At 36.0% G+C, this 14522-nt stretch overlaps 1 long non-coding RNA gene across 1 annotated transcript; it reads right to left on the bottom strand.

Moving 5' to 3' along the window:
* Positions 1-964: 964 nt before the first annotated feature.
* On the bottom strand, positions 965-13971 carry LOC127554679 (uncharacterized). The gene is made up of 3 exons (XR_007952038.1): positions 13846-13971; positions 2449-2588; positions 965-1086 (listed from the first exon to the last, which is right to left on the bottom strand). It is a non-coding gene; the product is annotated as an uncharacterized LOC127554679 (long non-coding RNA).
* Between the last annotated feature and the right edge of the window lie 551 nt (positions 13972-14522).

The raw sequence follows: 14522 nt of genomic DNA, 5'->3' as shown, positions 1-14522 counted from the left end.
TTACTCATAAAAGTGTGTATTAGAGACACTGACAGACTCAATGAAAACTTAATGATTCATTTGAATGAAAAACAAATGCATTGGAACATTAGTTCAGAAAACCTCTATGTTTGGGGCGACCTCACCTTTCTTGTGACAGGTTGTCCTACTCTGGATGTGCCCCTCTTCCCGCCTGGAATTGCCCACGCCCTCTGGTTACAATATGAACCTTTCATGTTGGAAACTCTCTATACTCTTTAGTAAAGTGAGACTTCACTAGCCAGTCCCTGGACTCTCTCTACCTGTGTCATCAGAAATTTTAAAAATCAGGTCTGCTGAGAAAGAACAGGCCCTCCTTATAAAATCCCTAATCCTTACTCATCAACTCTAGTATGGAGAATGGAACATAAGTGTCCCCATGACAAACAGAAAGTGTGATAAGAATTTGTTGTAAACTGGGCATGTCAAATTTCAGAGAGCAGTATCTTTCAGAATGATCTAGTTCTTTGGTGCTCTTTTGGGTTCAAAGGAAGCACCACCCATGTAACTAAAAACGTTTCCCTTTTTTCTTAAGAGTCCATGAATTCTGTAGGCATACCGAGTAGAACTCATAATAAAACATATAAAGATTTCTCCAGAACACATAGGCACCTTTTAGCAACTGCTTGAGCATAATCATAAAGGACATCAATCTGCACATGCACCATGGTGTGTCAAGTAAGTAAACCTGTCCTCAAAGCTCCTTGCACTATCCAAGAAATTCTCCTTCCAGAACATTTTTACACAGGGCTGCCATAAAAAGTGATGCAGAGACAAAAACATTCATAAAACAAATGGTAACACATACAATAAAATTCAGTTCCTTATAATTCCTGTAAAGTACTTCACATTACCCATGTTATTTCTCTTGCAATCCAGATGGGTATTACCACTTATATTCATTATTCAGTATTCATGACCAGAAATGCTATAGCAGGATGTCAGGAAGCATGGGGTTGGAGCAGGTGCAAATAAACATAGGGGTTACATTTGCTTAGGATATTTATTTTGCTGTTAGTTATAGAGGACTCATCATTTCTTTGGCCATCTGGTCACATCGCATTCAACCTGATGAGGTAAAATAGAAGTAGTCAACCAGTTTTTACATTTATTTAGCCATATTGTCACATCCTGCCTAATTATGAAGAGAAATTAAACTTTAATGTGGGCTAACGTCCAACTAGGTGGGGGATGGATAGAGTGCTGAGCCTGGAGTCAGGAAGACTCATCTTGCTGAGTTCAAATCTGGTTTCGAGTACTTACTAGCTGTGTGACCCTGGGCAAGTCACTTAACCTTATATGTCACAGTTCTATAAAATGAGGGAAATGACAAATCATACTAATATCTTTGCCAAGAAAATCCTAAAATGGGATCATGAAGAGTCAGACGTGACTGCAAAATGAATGAACAACAACATCCACAGGCAAGGCCACTTTATTAAGAATGAATTAAGAGCCTAATCTTATAATCCTCACATGGACCACTTTTCCACTAACTTCCATTCAAATGCTTCTGGCACCAAGACTACAGGACAGAACTTTGTGTAAACAGAACGTAGAAAACGTGCTTTGTCTGAATCATTCCAAGGCTCTTTTGTCTCTCACTTGTAAGGTACAATATGGCGAGGTTCTTGGCAGATGTCTAAGAGCTTTTACAACTGATGCTGAGATCAGTTGAAACAAAGGCACTTGTGTTGAGCTCCAGATTCAGATGCAGGCCAGGCTATTCATAGAATAAACCACAAATGTTTGCTTTCGGATATGAGATGAGAGTTGTTTCAAAAACTGATTTGCCAATGCTTATACAAGACACTACTTCACCTTATGAAGCATTTGTTATCCTGCTATAGAAGAAGCTAACAGTACAATGGCACAATGCAGATAGAAATAGGCACTATTTTGGAGAAATAGCTCGTGAGAAAGACATGCTCATTTTCCAAGACATAGGTTAACTATTATGTTATAACTAACAGAGATAGTCTGTTCAGTTAGCTTCTCTATGGAGTAGCAATCTAGATCCCAATGCTATGCAACATGATGAATGTGAGCATGGTCCAAATGGATGAATGAAGTGTACTAAATAACTGTACTAAAATGTATCCTGGAATTTTCTTCTCTGCTATAGGGGTAGGATCTTCCTGTTAATCTCAAGAATGGCATGGATACAGCCTCTATGAGGTCACCAATTAGGTTAAAAAAAATTGTTATTGATAAAAAATAAAAATAATAACAACTTGCACAACTTGAGTACAAATCTGACTTCAAATGCTTACTAACTCTGTGACCTTGGGCAAATTATTTAATCCCAATTCCTATCTCCCTGCCCCACAAAAAGATGTATTTCGATGTTCATTTACTTTCTTATTCTTTAATATTTTATAATTGGGTAAATTGTTTTATTGGCTAGGTTAGAAATATCCAATAACCAACCTCTGCTGGACAGGTCTCAATCTCATCATATCAAGAAGAAGAACTTTGGTTGTAGAATTATGGTGGGAACTTTTGCCTTGAGAGCCTATCCAAAATAATGCCATTTTTTCCCATAGACAGCCAATGTCAGAACAAGAACCCTAAAAAGGAAGAGAGTGGTGTTATTCTAATCTGAAAGTCCTGAAGAAGAGAGATTATGTCATCCCATAGGGTTAATTAATATGGGCAAAATGGTCTTGTGATGACTTGGCCTTTTAGAACTTGGAGGTGGAATACTCAGCAGAGGGCTGACTTTTCCACAAACTCTTCCTAGCTAGAGGTCTCATGTGACCTGCCTGACCTCATGTGAGTCTGCCTGCTCTGTTTTGTGGAGCAAGCTACCAAAATGCAAGCAAATTTCAGGTACAGGTTTATGAGAGCTACTTGTGGTAGGTTTTCAAATATTCCATTTAGTCTGTCAGGCTGAAATAATTTATTGATTGATTTCCAAAGGGCCTAAGGTATGAGTTATATCAAAGATTGTTTCTGCAATTGTCTAAAAACTGAGAACAATGATTTTAATTTTTATTTGAAATAAGAATTCTTTAAATAAGCAGTTACTGGTCCAAATATGGAGAATCTTAAAAAAAAATATTGTTCATGAAAGATGTATTTCTTACATGTCCTAGACAAATGGGGAGCGGGGGGGGGGGGGGGGAGAAGGCAAATGATGAAAACCAAAAATTTTGAGGTCTCTGGTGTTGAGGCTTAATGGATAAAAATTTGAAACATAAAAAGTAGAATTTTTAGAACATAAGGTAAAAAAATTAAGTAAAATGTCAATCGAGGAGCAGCCTGGTATAGTGGGAAAAACATGGAACTTGGAGGCAGATAACCTGGGTTCAGAGAAGCAAGCTGGCAAAATGGATATAGCACCAAGCCTAGTATCATGAAGACTTGAGTTCAAATCCAGCTTTAGACACTTATTAGCTATGTGAAATTGGACAAGTCACTTAACCCTGTTTGCCTCAGTTTCCTCGTCTGTACAATGATCTGGGAAAAGGAAATGATAATTCAGTATCTTTGCCAAGAAAACCTCAACTGGGGTCATGACAACTTGGACATGTTTGAAACAACTGAACAACAACAAACCTAGGTTCAAGACTGCTAATTGACTATTTGTGGGACTTCTCTGAGTCTCAGTTTTTTCATTTGTAAAATGATAGGATTATACTAAATGAGATCTCTTCCAGCACTGAATAGATGACTATGTGATTCTATGCTTTTCTCAAGGGCTTGTTTGTGAGGATCACAGTTTGGGTAATAATAGGTCCCAGACTAAGTCTCATTTGATCATTGTTTGGATTTTGGTGGCTCAGAATAAGTACAAATAGTAATCATTTCTGTTTTGGCCAGAAAGCCTGAAGGTCTTCTCCTTCCAATTTGATTTTTTTTTTTTTTTTGAGTAGGCAGATTAGACCATCTTTTGCCTCATTTCTTACCTAGCCTTAAAACACTGAATGGGTGCTGTCTGTCTTAAACTAACTGAGACTTAGAATCTTACTTTAAAAAGGCCAAAGTTTCCCACTGGGATCATTTCCAGACCTTCTGACCTATGTCTTACCATTGGACTCACAAGATCATGGAGGAGAGAGTAAGGCTGATGCTTTGCAAAGCCCTGCCTCTCTTAAATCCAATTTACTAACAAGTCAAGACATCCCTCTTCTGATGTTATTGATCCTCTTAGAGAATGAAGGATAAACAACAACAATTTGTGAGCATATAAAGGGCATGGAAAACAATACTGATAACAAAGCCTACAAAAACTGGTGCTTCATCTTTTTGTACATAGCATGACAAGCTTGTATGAGAGACCTTGGAAATTAGAACTTGACAATAATGGCCTGCAGAAGTTTTTTAAGAGCCTACTCTTCCTTGAGTATTAAAAGGAAATTCTTTCAGCACAATTCTGACATATAAAAATTCCATAGAAAGATAGAACCCACATGTTCTTGAAAATTTTCCAAATTAGGTCTAGAAAATAATAAACTATTTTTTTTAAAGGAGATCACATGAATGTCAATGTGCAAATATGTCAAGGGACCTGTCTTCAAACCCTTGTTCCCCCATTCCCAGAATGCACTTGCTTTTCATGTCTGCTTGATGAATTCCTTCTCTTCCTTTGAGACAAATAAACTTTCTTTTTAGGGAGACAGCTAAATCACAATGGTGGTTCATATTGAACTTGTAGTCTTTTATATACAACTATTGCTCAGATGAATCTTCTGTTAGTCTAAACATATACATGCATTTATGATGATCTCTGAATCACAGAAAAGTTAGGTTACTTTTCCAAAGTAATAAACATAGAAAGAGGCCTAGTTTTGAACCCAGTTACGCTGATTCCAAAATTCAATATACTTTCTACTGTGATACTTTGTAAAGTGTTTTGTAAGCTATAAAGTAAGATAGTCTTATCAGCTTTATCAATAATGTCATTACCACCCTCTGAACTGGCATCTAAATCTTACCATGAAACACCATTTCTATTTCAACCTGCTTTTGTACTTGCCCAAATGTTCTGCATCATGCTGTTCTAACAAGATGGTGATTCTTAACCTTTTGTGTCTGATTCTTTTAGCAATATGGTAAAACCTATGAATCCCTTCTCAGAATAATATTTGAAAATACACAAAATAAAGTATATAAAACTATGAAACACCCCAAAGTTGATGAAATTAAAGATATAATTTTCTCCATCAAAGTTTGTGGATCCCTGAAATTTATCTATGATTCAGTCATGGTTAAAAATCTATGCCTTGGGATATGTGGGTTTCAATATACATGTATATGTTGTTACCTCTAGACTTGTTTTTCTATTCATTTGAATATAAAGGATATCATTCTATTGTTCATCCTAGCAAAGTCTTGGTGATATTTTAAAGTCACATTTACTTTTAACACTTCAAGATCAGCTTTTTTTTCCCTGATATTGTCTCTTGGGAAATATTGGTCACTTTCTCTACTGTTCATTGTCAAACATAATATCCTCTATAATATATGGCCTTAACAATTTTCTGTAGCATTTACTCTCTCCCCTTCAAATTTTAATTTAAGGCTAGCCTGTTTAGCTTAGCAAATCTGTTAAACATTTTCCCCAGTCTTTGTTCAGGACTTAGGATTTCTTGTCAGATACCCATCATTTTGGCATCATAAACTATGGTCTAGAAAAACCAAATATGTAGTTTTTTGACACTATCATTGGAGTCAACTGTTCTTGACTATTGAATATTTTCTCTTTCAAAGTACTATCAAGTGGAAGAAGAAATAAATTTTTTGTTGCTTAACCTGGATAACAGCATCACAATAGGTTTACTCATCTTTTCTTCTATGTCATTCCCCACCCCCACCTCCACCTCTACCCCCACTCCCAAAATCAGCCAAAGTAGATAAAGATTATTGAATTGTCTTGGAAGATCTTCAGAAACAACATCCATGGGATGAACTAGGTAGTTGCTCTAAAATACCAATGGTATAGTGTTTTCATTTTCTTCTTTTGGATATCAATTAACATTTTAAAGTGGGGAAAGATTTTAGAACTCATCTTTCTCTTCCAGTCTTATAGATGTGGAAGTGCAGGTACAAAAAGTGCTCAACTGACAAATCTAGTTGGTAACCGAGACCAGGACTTGAGTCTTCTCATTTTAAGATCAGTGATTTTTTCATTATATGATACTGAAGATTTTGAACACTTTGGTTAGAAATTAAAGGAAACAATTTGAATTTATGTTTCTTAGACATAATTTATATATGAGTTAAATAATCAAAATAGTTTTTAAATACTCCTTTCTCTTTCAGTTTCTCTTTCTCTTTTTCAGTTTTAAATACTCCTTTCTTTTCCCTTTCCCCCAAACTCCCATTCTGTTCCCAATATTATTCTGATTTACAACTCAAAGTCATCCTTATTTTAGTCCTCATCATTGTCTCACTTCTCAGAAGCAGATCTTGTTGATTCTAATTTTATATCTGACTCCTTTCTCTTTCAGTTTCTCTTTTTCCCTTTTCCCCAAATTTTCATTCTCTTACCAATATTATTCTGTTTTACAACTCAAAATCATCCTTACTTCATTCCTCATCATCGTCTCACATCTACTCAGCAGCAAGTCTTGTTGATTCTAATTTTACATTCCCCCCCCCCCCCCTTACTATACCTATCTCAGTTCTTGCTCTCATAATCTCTGGCCTGACAATGTCAATAGATCCCCAACTGGTTTTCTGATTTTCAATCTCTTTTCTTTCCAATTTGTTCTCTATACAACTGCCAAAAGGAAATTCCTAAAGTCCAAGTTTGATCATCTCATTCCCTCATCTAAGAAACTCCAATAACTTCCTATTATATCTAGGATAAAGTATCAGCTCCCCTGGTGTTTGAAGGTTTTCACAATCATGCTTGAGCCCATCATTCCAAATTTTCTAAACAACGACACTGGAATGTTTGCCATTTCTTATTTCATCTCATTTTACAAATAAGGAACTGAGGAAAACTCGGTAAAGTGCTTTTCTCAGGTTACACAACCAGTAAATGTCTGACTCATTTTCCTGACTCCAGGCCTAGTGCTCAATTCTCTGTGTCACTTACCTATACTTGCATATCACTATCCTTTATTCACTCTACAATCTAATCAAACTAGTCTCTTTGTTGTTCCCTGCATATGACCTTCCAACTAACTCTTTTATCTGTGTTTGCACGGGCAAAGTACTCTATAACTGCAGTACCCTCCTTCCTCATCTCTATCTCTTAAAATCTCTATTTTCTTCCAAGGTTTGTCCAAGTGCTACTTCCATAAAAAATGAAATCTGATCACTCTCATTCCCAATTCATATTTAAATATACATATTTTCCCACAATGGAATATAAATTCTTTGAGGCTAGAGACCATTTTATTTTTGTTTCTGTATGCACACAATGGTAGACATTCAGTAAATTATCATCAAATTGAATAATCCCTGAGTTTCTCTCTACATATCACAATTGAAAGAATTAAAAATAAATGAGCAAATGTAAAAATCTTATCTTCATATTTTATTGTGATCTTTTTCTTCTCAAAAACGCAGCCAGGTGATAAAAGTTCAGATCTTTTATTGTCCCAATATAGCCCGGTTAGCTTAGAGGCCTATCTCTCTGCTTGGTTCCAAGAGCTCTCTCCGAATGTCACCAAATCCAAAGGTCTGGTCCTTCAGCCTCTGCCTCTGCTTTCTTCAGCCTCCAGCCAGCTCCAACTCTTCATGTCATTCCGCTGAAATCTCGACTTGTAGCGTCTTCACTCTCTGAAGAACACTTCTGCCACCAGCCAACCAAGTGGAAAATATTCTGCCTTGCCTCGGAGAGAGGCTTCTGGTGTAACTCTACTGAAATCTGACCGAGAGCTTCTGTCTGTTTCTTTTATCCAAGAGGGAGGAATTGTGGGATACGAGAGAGAGGGATTATGGGTTTTCTCCCATAGTGCTCTCTGGCCCAACGAGCTTCAAGGGAGGTGTGAACTCATTGAACTTAGTTCTACTTAGTACCTTGTTTCAGGTTCTGCCCCAAACATCTTCTTGTAAGATTAGATCAACTCTAATTAGTTAGCAGTTAGTAAGGATTCCAACATCTCCCCCTTTCTTTTGTTTTAAGACATAGGGGGTTTCTGAAGGGGTACACATAAATCGACCTGAAAATTTACAAATGTCCATAAGTCCTAGAAATAGTCCATAAGGAATCCATTGTCCATTAGTTCATGTGCCAGGAATCTAATAATTCCTGTAAGCTCTGAAGTACTGCAAAAAGTCTCATCAACAATTTTTCATCTCAGGGAACCCAATGATTTCTGAAGATTTTAAGAATCCTTTTGACAGTCTCATTGTCAGCCATCTGATTCTTTCTTCATCTGTGGAAATATAAGCAGATCCTCTTCCCAAGCACTTAACCTATCTAATTCTCTTCTATTTACCACTTTTGGGATTTCTCCTCATCATCTGGTAATTACACTGGAGCTGTTTGCATTGGATATTGTCTTGTTGTCTTAAAAGGCCTGTATTCTTCCCAACTGTAATCCTGATTGCTTTTCTGTTGGTTGATGACATCAGAGTTCTGAATTTCTAAAGTCTCTCTGGGTGTAACCTCAGCTGCTATCATGCCCCACCTGTCCTTTGATTGATACTTTGGAGCTGGCCCTGCCTCTCATTCCTCTGGGTCAATATACATTTAGAGCCCAATGAAAGCCTTGGTTACATTTTGGACATGGGGTTTTGGGTTTTCTCTCACCCTGTCTTCTCACTTTATCTCCATTTCTACATTGGGCTCTTAGATGTCCAATTTTTCCGCAATGAAAACATCGACGAGTTTCTCTAGAATTCCTCTGCCAAGAAGGACCTTGTTGGGCCCACTGTGGCACAGCGTCTTATAATTTTCTCCATCAAAGTTTGTGGATCCCTGAAATTTATCTATGATTCAGTCATGGTTAAAAATCTATGCCTTGGGATATGTGGGTTTCAATATACATGTATATGTTGTTACCTCTAGACTTGTTTTTCTATTCATTTGAATATAAAGGATATCATTCTATTGTTCATCCTAGCAAAGTCTTGGTGATATTTTAAAGTCACATTTACTTTTAACACTTCAAGATCAGCTTTTTTTTCCCTGATATTGTCTCTTGGGAAATATTGGTCACTTTCTCTACTGTTCATTGTCAAACATAATATCCTCTATAATATATGGCCTTAACAATTTTCTGTAGCATTTACTCTCTCCCCTTCAAATTTTAATTTAAGGCTAGCCTGTTTAGCTTAGCAAATCTGTTAAACATTTTCCCCAGTCTTTGTTCAGGACTTAGGATTTCTTGTCAGATACCCATCATTTTGGCATCATAAACTATGGTCTAGAAAAACCAAATATGTAGTTTTTTGACACTATCATTGGAGTCAACTGTTCTTGACTATTGAATATTTTCTCTTTCAAAGTACTATCAAGTGGAAGAAGAAATAAATTTTTTGTTGCTTAACCTGGATAACAGCATCACAATAGGTTTACTCATCTTTTCTTCTATGTCATTCCCCACCCCCACCCCCACCTCTACCCCCACTCCCAAAATCAGCCAAAGTAGATAAAGATTATTGAATTGTCTTGGAAGATCTTCAGAAACAACATCCATGGGATGAACTAGGTAGTTGCTCTAAAATACCAATGGTATAGTGTTTTCATTTTCTTCTTTTGGATATCAATTAACATTTTAAAGTGGGGAAAGATTTTAGAACTCATCTTTCTCTTCCAGTCTTATAGATGTGGAAGTGCAGGTACAAAAAGTGCTCAACTGACAAATCTAGTTGGTAACCGAGACCAGGACTTGAGTCTTCTCATTTTAAGATCAGTGATTTTTTCATTATATGATACTGAAGATTTTGAACACTTTGGTTAGAAATTAAAGGAAACAATTTGAATTTATGTTTCTTAGACATAATTTATATATGAGTTAAATAATCAAAATAGTTTTTAAATACTCCTTTCTCTTTCAGTTTCTCTTTCTCTTTTTCAGTTTTAAATACTCCTTTCTTTTCCCTTTCCCCCAAACTCCCATTCTGTTCCCAATATTATTCTGATTTACAACTCAAAGTCATCCTTATTTTAGTCCTCATCATTGTCTCACTTCTCAGAAGCAGATCTTGTTGATTCTAATTTTATATCTGACTCCTTTCTCTTTCAGTTTCTCTTTTTCCCTTTTCCCCAAATTTTCATTCTCTTACCAATATTATTCTGTTTTACAACTCAAAATCATCCTTACTTCATTCCTCATCATCGTCTCACATCTACTCAGCAGCAAGTCTTGTTGATTCTAATTTTACATTCCCCCCCCCCCCCCCCCCCTTACTATACCTATCTCAGTTCTTGCTCTCATAATCTCTGGCCTGACAATGTCAATAGATCCCCAACTGGTTTTCTGATTTTCAATCTCTTTTCTTTCCAATTTGTTCTCTATACAACTGCCAAAAGGAAATTCCTAAAGTCCAAGTTTGATCATCTCATTCCCTCATCTAAGAAACTCCAATAACTTCCTATTATATCTAGTATAAAGTATCAGCTCCCCTGGTGTTTGAAGGTTTTCACAATCATGCTTGAGCCCATCATTCCAAATTTTCTTAACAACGACACTGGAATGTTTGCCATTTCTTATTTCATCTCATTTTACAAATAAGGAACTGAGGAAAACTCGGTAAAGTGCTTTTCTCAGGTTACACAACCAGTAAATGTCTGACTCATTTTCCTGACTCCAGGCCTAGTGCTCAATTCTCTGTGTCACTTACCTATACTTGCATATCACTATCCTTTATTCACTCTACAATCTAATCAAACTAGTCTCTTTGTTGTTCCCTGCATATGACCTTCCAACTAACTCTTTTATCTGTGTTTGCACCGGCAAAGTACTCTATAACTGCAGTACCCTCCTTCCTCATCTCTATCTCTTAAAATCTCTATTTTCTTCCAAGGTTTGTCCAAGTGCTACTTCCATAAAAAATGAAATCTGATCACTCTCATTCCCAATTCATATTTAAATATACATATTTTCCCACAATGGAATATAAATTCTTTGAGGCTAGAGACCATTTTATTTTTGTTTCTGTATGCACACAATGGTAGACATTCAGTAAATTATCATCAAATTGAATAATCCCTGAGTTTCTCTCTACATATCACAATTGAAAGAATTAAAAATAAATGAGCAAATGTAAAAATCTTATCTTCATATTTAAAAGTCAATATTTTGCATGGTCTGCATTTCCACACATAGAATCATCAGGAGAGAATCTGCCATCACAGGCTTAATTTTAAATCTTTCTTTTGATATATACAACCTAGATGACCTTGGAGAGTCACTTAACCTCTCTACAACATGGTCTTCCTTAGCTGTAAAATGGAGATTTAGAGTAAATGACCTCTGAGTTCCTTCCTGACTCTAATCAATTCTAATCCTATGATGTCATGATGATCATTGATGATAATGAAACTAAACTATAAATTCTTGAAAAGCAAAGGACATGTAATCTTTAGACATTACCTCAAAATGCCACTTGGCATAATGATCATAATGATGTCAGCTCCAGGACCAGAAAAATGGTTAGTGAAAAGGACCACTGATAAGTTTAAATGGAAATAATGTCTATGGTATGGTCTATGGTCTTACTATACTGCAGTTAAAATATGTGTACTATGTAAAATTCTACCTTTTTCTTGATTATTTGCTTTTAAGTCATCCTTATTTGTAAAAAACTAAGTGCCACATGAACTACATCATAAACCAAAGTACCCCAAGGTAATTTTTTCATGGTTTGGTTAATTTTCTGTTGGATATTTTAGGAAAACAAATCTAGAGTCTTATAATAAGATTAGATTTCCATTTCTGTTTGGTCTTTTGAATAAATATATATGGATTTCCTAAACTATGCTTTTACAGAATAATTTGGGCTAAGGATAAGTGAGCAAGCTAGTAGCTAATTTTGAAAACAGTACTTTTTGTTATAGATCTCAGACTCCTGAGTCTGGTTAATGTTATTAATTAAGTTAATTAAATTTCTTTTTATGCTTCTCAGTTTGAGATTTCTTAGAACTTTTAAAAAGGAAAACTGTATAGTAAAAATGTTTATCTTTTACTTTTTGACATGCATATGTGAAAAAAAAAATCTGACTCTTACATCATATTTTCACTTGGCCTTTCAAAATCTTCAAATTACATATCATTCTCATCTTGTCCTTGAGGAAATCCTTCTAACGTTTAGGTGAGTTTCCTAAGGTCACTTACTTAATAAATCAGTAGTGAATGGGAGAAAAAAAGAGATTATATTTCTGACTCATAATATTTGCTTTATAAGTAAATATACTTTTTCCCTGTCAGCTGACATTGGTAGAATTTCTAAGGATGATAACATTTCACATTCATTTAACAGGTTAAGATTTACAAAGATCTTTCCTTCCAACAACATTGTCAAAGAAATGTATTTTTATTTCTGTTTTATGGATGAGAATATTGAAACTAAGGGAAGTTAAGTGACTTGCCTATGAATACCTAATTACAAAGCATCACAACCAGATTTTAAGTCAGATTTTGTCCCTCCAAGTCTAGGGCCCCTTTGAATTACAAGAAAAATGTTAGTTCCTCAGGAATAAAGATTGTTACTATTTTTAATATTTATATATCTAAGACCTATCATGGTGGCCTGGAACATAGAAAATTCTTTAAAAGTATTTCTTGAACTGAATTCTTTTTCTTATACTTTGCTTGCTGTTATTTAGATCCAAGGAGACTCAAGCAGGATTCATTTATACCTCAGAGGAAACTTCAGGCTGGAATTTACCCTGTTTCCTGGCAGGAAAGATTTCTGGGATCCTTCCAACCTTTCTTCCCCACCCTTCCACCTCCCAGTTCAGTCTTTCATTATTCTTTGCATGCTTATCTTTTGAGAGTTTGGAGGAAAATTTGAAAAAAAAAATCAATACAAAGCTCCATAGCTTAATGTTATGCCTGAAGTGTGAATTCATCTAAGAACTTCTCTCTTACTTGATCTTGGCTCTGTCATTAGAACATTCCAAATACATGTATCTCTTCAGGCTTTTTAAAGCAGTAAATAAACCAGTCAGTTGAGTAAGTTTAAGAGAGTGTTATTGATAAATAGCAATGGATGAAGATTCTGAAAGTTGTTGATCAGTTGGTGAGCCATCCAGTAGATTCCACTGTCAGATAACTTTCATGACAGGCAGGAGAGTACAAGTTAAGGCTTCTCATGTTTAGAGGAAGAGAATAAGGCCATGGAAATCTTGATTAGGGGCAAAGTGAAATAATGCAAGCCAGTAGCTGTACATTTACTGACTCAGAGCTTTGTCAAATACATACTCCTTTTCAATATGTTGAATTGGGAAAAAGAAAGGAAGGAACATGGAAAAAATGCCTGCTAAACAGAAGAGCCTAACATCAGTCATACTTTTAAATTGTTATTTAATAGGAAAGACAAGAGATCATTACTGAAGAAATCATATAATCTGACCAGAGGTATTTGTCTAACAGGTACTGTGGCTGTAGTGTAGAATGTGGGCGGGTGAGTTACAATAGGTAGTGATCCAGAAAGAGAGCCAGAGATATGCCCCCCTGAGCCATCGAAAGGCATGACTAAGAACAAGTCAGCGCAAATCAAGAAAAATGTGGTCAAGGAATACATCAAGTGGGGAGCACTGACGTGGAAGGGAACATTTTGTGAAATGGTAACATCTACATTGTTCCATCAAAGGATCTGATTCTTCAGACACCTCACCCGAGGCAATCCAGGCTGCTGGGAGAGGGTGCTAGCTGTGCCAGGGGAAGGAGGGGTGCAGAAGTAAGTAAGCACACTTACCTACTAGAGTGTACTCTTGCCACTCCCGGGGCCACCCTGGAGATGGGAAAGTCAACAATCAATCATATAGGCCATTCACTGAATTCTCACTAGGAAAAGAGCATCAAGTCTGGTGTCAAAGGAGATGAGTTCAAGTCATGGCTTGGATACTTCAAAATTGTGTGACTCTTATTAAGTCACTTCACCTCCTGTGCCTCAAAAAATTAAAACTGGTTCTGAGTACCCTTTCCAAAAAAATTACAGAGGCACAGATGACATGATCTTTGACTTTTTTGGAGTTTTGGAAAAAAAATGTTGATTTCTAACCTTCATTTATTCATCCACATATTGTTTCAGTATTTACTGTTGACTCATTTGTTCAGGGAACTAAAGCTAGGGTAAGTGATACAAGGGTAAATATAACATATCCACTTCTACAGAGTCTAAAAGCAGTGGGAATATAAGACAAATATGGAAATAAATATAGAACAAGAAAATAGAAAAGGAATAGTGAAAAAAGTATTTTGAAAAATAGAGAGGATCATATCTGGTTTGGGAAAGGAGAGGTCAGAAAGGCAATATATATGTATAAGGATGCTTTTTGTGTTGGATCTTGAAGAATTCATGGCAACTCTTGAAGCCTCCCCTTCCTTAATTGTAAAATGGGGATAATAATGCCTGTAGGACATCTCTCACAA

This window comes from Antechinus flavipes, chromosome 3 (genome assembly GCF_016432865.1).
Source record: "Antechinus flavipes isolate AdamAnt ecotype Samford, QLD, Australia chromosome 3, AdamAnt_v2, whole genome shotgun sequence".
NCBI classification, from domain to species: domain Eukaryota; kingdom Metazoa; phylum Chordata; class Mammalia; order Dasyuromorphia; family Dasyuridae; genus Antechinus; species Antechinus flavipes.
Note: the sequence above shows the minus strand (reverse complement) of the source record. Positions and strands in the feature narration are given on the sequence as shown.